The sequence below is a fragment of the Salvelinus sp. IW2-2015 genome, unplaced genomic scaffold, assembly GCF_002910315.2.
Source record: "Salvelinus sp. IW2-2015 unplaced genomic scaffold, ASM291031v2 Un_scaffold3917, whole genome shotgun sequence".
Lineage (NCBI taxonomy): Eukaryota > Metazoa > Chordata > Actinopteri > Salmoniformes > Salmonidae > Salvelinus > Salvelinus sp. IW2-2015.
The window spans coordinates 96,686-103,657 of NW_019945191.1; the positions used below are offsets into that span (position 1 = coordinate 96,686).

At 45.4% G+C, this 6,972-nt stretch overlaps 1 long non-coding RNA gene across 2 annotated transcripts; it reads right to left on the reverse strand.

Moving 5' to 3' along the window:
• Positions 1–1,360: 1,360 nt before the first annotated feature.
• Positions 1,361–6,058, reverse strand: LOC112076670 (uncharacterized). Of its 2 annotated transcripts, XR_011477838.1 has the most exons (4): positions 5,586–6,058; positions 5,417–5,509; positions 2,823–5,376; positions 1,361–1,661 (listed from the first exon to the last, which is right to left on the reverse strand). It is a non-coding gene; the product is annotated as an uncharacterized lncRNA (long non-coding RNA). The 2 variants fall into 2 exon arrangements; XR_011477837.1 differs by having other exon boundaries at positions 5,417–6,058.
• Positions 6,059–6,972: the final 914 nt, after the last annotated feature.

Below are 6,972 nucleotides of genomic sequence, written 5' to 3' on the forward strand. Positions count from 1 at the left end.
GGTCCAGAAAATGAATCCATATGTACCATGGAACAGGATAATGAACAAAAGCCCTATTCACACTAACATCCATTTATGGAGTGGAATGAAAATGGACCCACCACCTGCAGCCAATGAGTTGATCCAATCAGAATGAACAATGGTGACCTGAAAAGGGCCATTACCGTGTGGAGAGACCCAAAGCCATGTCAAGAGGGTGGTTTGTTACTTTCCTGGTTAACTGGCAAATTGGAGGCTGAGAGAGGAGACAAAACCACCAGTTACTCTACACCCAGTTAATTAAATACTACCTGACTTATTTCACCTGACCAGACGCAGATGAAGGGCTTTTAGGCACGTGAGTGAGGGAAAAAGAAACACAAATCTGCACAGTCAATCCTAGTCATTTCATGAGAAGAAGTGAATGAAGGGAAGAGGGAATTACTCTGTCATTAGCCATTTTGTCAGAGGATTCAGCTAAACAGGCCAAGGAGACAGTAAGCCAGGAGAGAAATAATACAAAGCAAACACTGGTTAGAGAGTTAGGAGAGCAGTGGGAGAAGGGAGAGAGAGAGAGAGAGGTAGAGAGAGAGAGAGGGGTAGAGGTAGAGAGAGGGAGTTAGAGAGAGAGGTAAGAGAGAAGGAGAGAGAGAGAGAGAGAGAGGTGTTAGAGAGAGAGAGAGAGGTAAGTAGAGAGAGAGGGGTAGAGAGAGGAGAGAGAGGGTAGAGAGAGAGAGAGGGGTAAATGGTGCAGCATTGGAGGGTAGGCAAGCAGGTGTGAGCACCAATTAAAGGAAGAGAGAAAGAGAGAGGAGAGATTAAGAGAGATTGAGAGAGAAAGAGAGCACAGAGCGAAAGAAAGAGAGATCGCCGAGAGAGAGAGGGCAGGCTCGGCCCAACAGAATGGTATGTTCTTTACCAGCGTCTATAGAAAAGGATTGAGAATGCAGCCAGCTACAGTGAAGAGAAACTAATAATTATTTTGAATCTTGACCATTCAGCGCATCATACGCATATAAATAACTCACCAATAAGAACATTTAATACAATCATCCCCAATGTTCAACCTTTCAGAGCCTATCAACCTCCAGGATTCCCCCTCACTTATCTTGGGGTGCGAAGTGGTACTGGCCTCTGACATTGGGCCATATGCCCTTTGGAGTTACGGGCCTGGATCTTGAAGTAGTAGGTGGTGTCCAGAGTCAGCTCCTGGATCTGGGGTCAACCTGTTGCCCACCACCGGCTCTATCACCCAGTCATGCACCTCCGCATTCACATCAGTACTGTAGTTGATTATGTAGGCCTAGTGAGCGATTAGGGGAGGAGAGATGGAGAGAGAGAGAATGGGTGGAAAGGAGCGAGGAAAGAGATGGGTGGAAAGGAGCGAGAGAGAGAGATGGGTGGAAAGGACGGAGAGAGAGAGATGGGTGAAAAGCGAGCGAGAGAGATCGGAGGAGAGGAGATAGAGAAAGAGGTAGATGGGGGAGAGGAGAAAGGTTAGAGAACTGTTTCAGACCACTTGTTTCTCTTGACTCTGAATAAACCTGATAACAGAGTGTTGTGTGTGGTCTCACCTGTGATTTTTCCATTGGCCTCTGAGGGGGGCTGCCAGTTGACTATTGATGGTACGTCGGTTTCAGCTCCTTGCTCACCACAGTACATCTTTGGGGACGAGCTGGGAACTGTGAAAATCAAACAGAAAGTCAGTATGGGAACAAGGCCATTAATGAGGGAACGCTTGGCTTTGACATCAAATAGGGGCTGCTTATATTAGTCCTGTTTGACACCTGTACCAGTGTGTGTAACCGTACCAGTGTGTGTAACCGTTACCAGTGTGTGTAACCCGTATACCAGTGTGTGTAACCCTACCAGTGTGTGTAACCCGTACCAGTGTGTGTGGTAACCCGTACCAGTGTGTGTTAACCCGTACCAGTGTGTGTAACCCCGTACCGAGTGTGTGTAACCCGTACCAGTGTGTGTTAACCCGTTACCAGTGTGTGTAACCCGTTACCAGTGTGTGTAACCCGTACCAGTGTGTGTAACCCGTACCAGTGTGTGTAACCCGTACCAGTGTGTGTAACCCGTACCAGTGTGTGTAACCCGTCCAGTGTGTGTAACCCGTCCAGGTGTGTGTAACCCGTACCAGTGTGTGGTACCGTACCAGTGTGTGTAACCCGTACCAGTGTGTGTAACCCGTACCAGTGTGTGTAACCCGTACCAGTGTGTGTAACCGTACCAGTGTGTGTAACGTACCAGTGTGTGTAACCCGTACCAGTGTGTGTAACCCGTACCAGTGTGTGTAACCTTACCAGTGTGTGTACCCGTACCAGTGTGTGTAACCGTTATACCAGTGTGTGTAACCCTACCAGTGTGGTGTTAACCCGTACCAGTGTGTGTTTAAACCGTACCAGTGTGTGTAACCCGTACCAGTATGGTTGTAACCCGTACCAGTGTATGGTGAAATGGAAAAGTGTTTTTGCATATCCCACTTCCCCTGACACACCCTCAGAGAGTGGGGTCACGGCATGGGATCAGACATTACTGACGGCGACCCGGGAGCAATTTAGGGGTAAGTGCCTTGCTCAAGGGCAGATTTTGTTTTTCTTTTTTTGGGGGGGACACGAACTAGCAACCTATAGGTTACTGGCCCAATGCTCTAATCACTAGGAGACCTGCCGCATATCAGAGAAAAGCAGTCAATGACAAACGCCCACTACAATCAGCTTTGACAGAACCAGGATATTCTGTATAGTCATGTTAAAAAAATAAAACTTTACTGAAGATGCTTTCATATATTGTGTGTGTGTGTGTGTACTCGGTATACTGTGTATGTGTGCTCTTACTGGTCTCAAAGGTGGTTCCCTGGGCCGTCATGCTCCAGGTGCTGGTCCTCCGGCCCTTGGTCACCATGACAGAGAACTCATAGAGCGTGTTGGGCTTCAGGCCCGTCACCATGTGGCTCAGGTTGGTGGTGTTGGCCCTTGAAAACACACACACACGCAGGCGCGGCACACACACACACGAAGGCGTACGCAGGCACACACGGTACACACAGAAAAACTGTTCATAAAGGAAGGTACAGACCTCAAGACCAACAGAATCAGAGTGCTCCATGCATCTTTAACATAAACAGCCATGAATAATACAGGGCCTTACAAAGTATTCACACCCCTGGACCTGCTCCACATTTTGTTGTTACAGCCTGAATTTACAATGGATTACATGGAGATGTTTTGTCACTGGCCTAACACACCAGAGTGTTTCCACCCCATAATGTCAAAGTACAAATTCATTAAATGAAAAGCTGGAAGCTTGAAAGTCTAAGTATTAATTCTTTGTTATGTAAAGCCTAAATAAGTTTAGGAGTCAAATAAGTCACATAAGTTGAAAGGACTCACTGTGTGCAGTAATAGTGTCTAACATGATTTTTAATGACTACCTCATCTCTGTACCTCACACATACAATTATCTGTAAGGTCCCTCAGGTCGGCAGTGAATTTCAAACACAGATTCAACCACAAAGACCAGGGAGGTTTTCCAATGCCTCGCAAAGAAGGGCACCTATTGGTAGATGGGAAATAAAAAAATGGGGAAAAATATTGAATATACCTTCGAGCATGGTGAAGTTATTAATTACACTTTGGATCGTGTATCAACACACACAGTCACTACAAAGATACAGGCGTCCTTCCTAACTCAGTTGCCGGAGAGGAAGGAAACAGCTTAGGGATTTCACCATGACTATGGTGACTTTAAAACAGTAACAGAGTTTTAATGGCTGTGATAGGAGAAAACTGAAGATGGATCAACAACGTTGTAGGTACTCCACACTACTAACCTAAATAACAGAGTGAAAAGAAGGAAGCCTTCACAAAATACAAATATTCCAAAACATGTATCCTGTTTGCAACAATGCACTAAAGTAATGCTGCAAGAAATGTAGCAAAGTAATTACATTTTTGTCCTGAATATAAAGTGTTAGTAGTATTGGATTTGTCCCAAACATATGAGTACCACTCTACATATTTTCAAGCATAGTGGTGGCTGCATCATGTTATGGGTATGCTAGTAATTGTTAAGGACTGGGGAGTTTTTCAGGATAAAAAAAMATGAAGCTAAGCACAAGCAAAATCCTAGAGGAAAACCTGGTTCAGCCTGCTTTCCAACAGACACTGGGAGATGAATTCACCTTTCAGCAGGACAATAACTTAAAACACAAGGCCAAATATACACTGGAGTTGCTTACCAAGAAGACTGTTAATGTTCCCGAGTGGCCGAGTTGCAGCTTTGACTTAAATCTAAAGTACTTAAAAATCTAATGGCAAGACCTGAAAATGGTTGTCTAGCAATGATCAACAACCAATTTGACAGAGCTTGAAGAATTTAGAAAATAATACATGGGTAAATGTTATACAATCCAGGTGTGGAAAGCTCTTCGAGGCTTACCTAGAAACACTCACAGCTGTAATCACTGGCAAAGGTGATACTACAAAAGTACTGACTCAGGGGTGTGAATACTTATGTAAATGTAAGCAACATTTCTAAAAACCTGTTTTCACTTTGTCATTATGGGGTAGTGTGTATAAAAAAAATGGAATTCAGGCTGTAACAACAAAATGTGGAGTAAGTCAAGGGGTGTGAATACTTTCAGTACATAAAAAATGCCAGATAAACTAAATGAAGGCTATTTATCCCAAAATAATACTTGAAACGTAGTAGGTATAACATGAGAACAGTGGACAACATTTGAATAAAGACAAGATGACATGCAGCGATGAAAATACTTCTGATCACTTTATTAAGCCCATTTCCTCACTACGCCTGACAGACTGTCTAATCTAGTACCTGGGTAGTCTGAGTCTCCTGGTGAAGGCTAGTCCAGGTCCTAGCTTTCTAAATAGCCTGTCCCAGTGATACTAGCCACGTCCTGTAGTGTACTAAACAAGACAAATCTGTCATCCAGGATGTCACAGAGAGAAAAAACATCCTATCCTTTTAGTTGAGTGGAGAGGAGCCATCTGTTTAATAATGTAGGTACACGCTGTGTGTGTGTGAGAGAAACAGGAAGGCATTTCTGACAGCTTGGGACGAGCACATCAAGGTGAGAATAATTGTCCAGTGTGAACAATGCCATCCGACAAAACAACACAGGGTGAATAACAGGATTGGGGTCAATTCCATAGTCCAGCCAATTCAGGAGATGAGTCAAAATTCTAATTTCAGACTTGAAAATCTCAATTTATTTTCACTGGATTTTTAGCAATTCTCAAATTCAATTCACTTCCTGGATAGACCGAATTGAAATGCAATTGACCCCAACCCCTAATTAGCATCAACATCACCTGGTTTTCCTAAATGTGTTGCATTGCGCTAACAGTGACTGCAGTTGCTCCAGCCCTAGCCTTTTAGCATCTACATGAGCTTTCAAGAACCAGACTAGCCTTTCAGCATCTATATGAGCTTTACAATAACCAGACTAGCCTTTTAGCATCTACATCCGCTTTCAATAACCAGACTAGCCTTTTAGCATCTACATGAGCTTACAATAACCAGGCTACCCTTTTAGCATCTACTCCGCTTTCAATAACCAGACTAGCCTTTAGCACCTCTATGTTGGGTGGCGGCAGGGTAGCCTAGTGGTTAGAGCGTTGGACTAGTAACAGAAAGGTTGCAAGTTCAAATCCCCGAGCTGACAAGGTACAAATCTGTCTTCTGCCCCTGAACAAGGCAGTTAACCCACTGTTCCTAGGCCGTCATTGAATAAAGAATTTGTTCTTAACTGACCTGCCTAGTAAAATAAAGGTACAATTTAATGTATAAAAAAAAAAGTCCCATGTTAGGTGATGGATACAGCAGTGTCTATGTTCATTATAGGGATTGACTAACTGCTGAATCAGAATGTATATTGTATGAACAGTCTGTACTCAAAATGCAGTCAGACCTCTGTCTTGTCCTTGTTCCACAGGCCTTCCCCATCTACATGCCACAGGCCTTCCCCATCTACATGCCACAGTCCTTCCCCACCTACATGCCACAGTCCTTCCCCACCTACATGCCACAGTCCTTCCCCACCTACATGCCACAGTCCTCCCCACCTACATGCAGGAGGAAGGACTGTGGGCATGTAGGTGGGGAAGGCTGTGGTATTGTAGGTGGGAAGGCCTGTGGCATGTAGTGGGGAAGGCCTGTGGCATGTAGTGGGAAGCTGTGGCATGTAGGTGGGGAAGGCCTGTGGCATGTAGGTGGGGAAGGCCTGTGGCATGTTAGGTGGGGAAGGCCTGTGGCATGTAGGTGGGGAAGGCCTGTGGCATGTAGATGAAGGCTGTGGCATGTAGATGGGGAAGGCCTGTGGCATGTAGGATGGGAGGCCGTGTGCATGTAGATGGGAAGGCCTGTGGAATGTAGATGGGGAAGGCCTGTGGAATGTAGATGTGGGAAGGACTGTGGAATGTAGATGGGGAAGACTGTGGAATGTAGATGGGAAGGACTGTGGGAAGACTGTGAGACGTTTGAACCTCATGTAATAGTGGGTGGGATTACTTTACATTGATTCATTACCCTGATAGTGGGATAGCTCTACACACTGATATTAGAATGGCATAGTGGTAGAATACATATACTATGCTGTGCTCTGATGACACCTTCTACTTTAAAATGAACCGTGAGGGAATAATAAAGCTGTGCTGTTTTGAACGGGGCCCTGCGGGCCTTGCTGCTGCGTCACCGTGACCGTACCTTGAGCTTGGTGTTGGCGGGGATGTTGGTCTTCCGGCGCACCGGTGTAGTAGCGTGCGTCCTGATCTTCTGTTTTTTGGGCAGGGAGTTGTCGGCCCAGGTCACCTTGATGGTGTCGTGGCTGAGCACCGAGGCCTGTACGCCCACGGAGGTAGCATGGGGGTGGGGTCTGGTACTGGCGTGTATGGAGCATGGAAGAGTTCATACCAATCAACATCAGGGTCTATGGGGTCTGCCATATCCTCTTCCCTTTTTTTT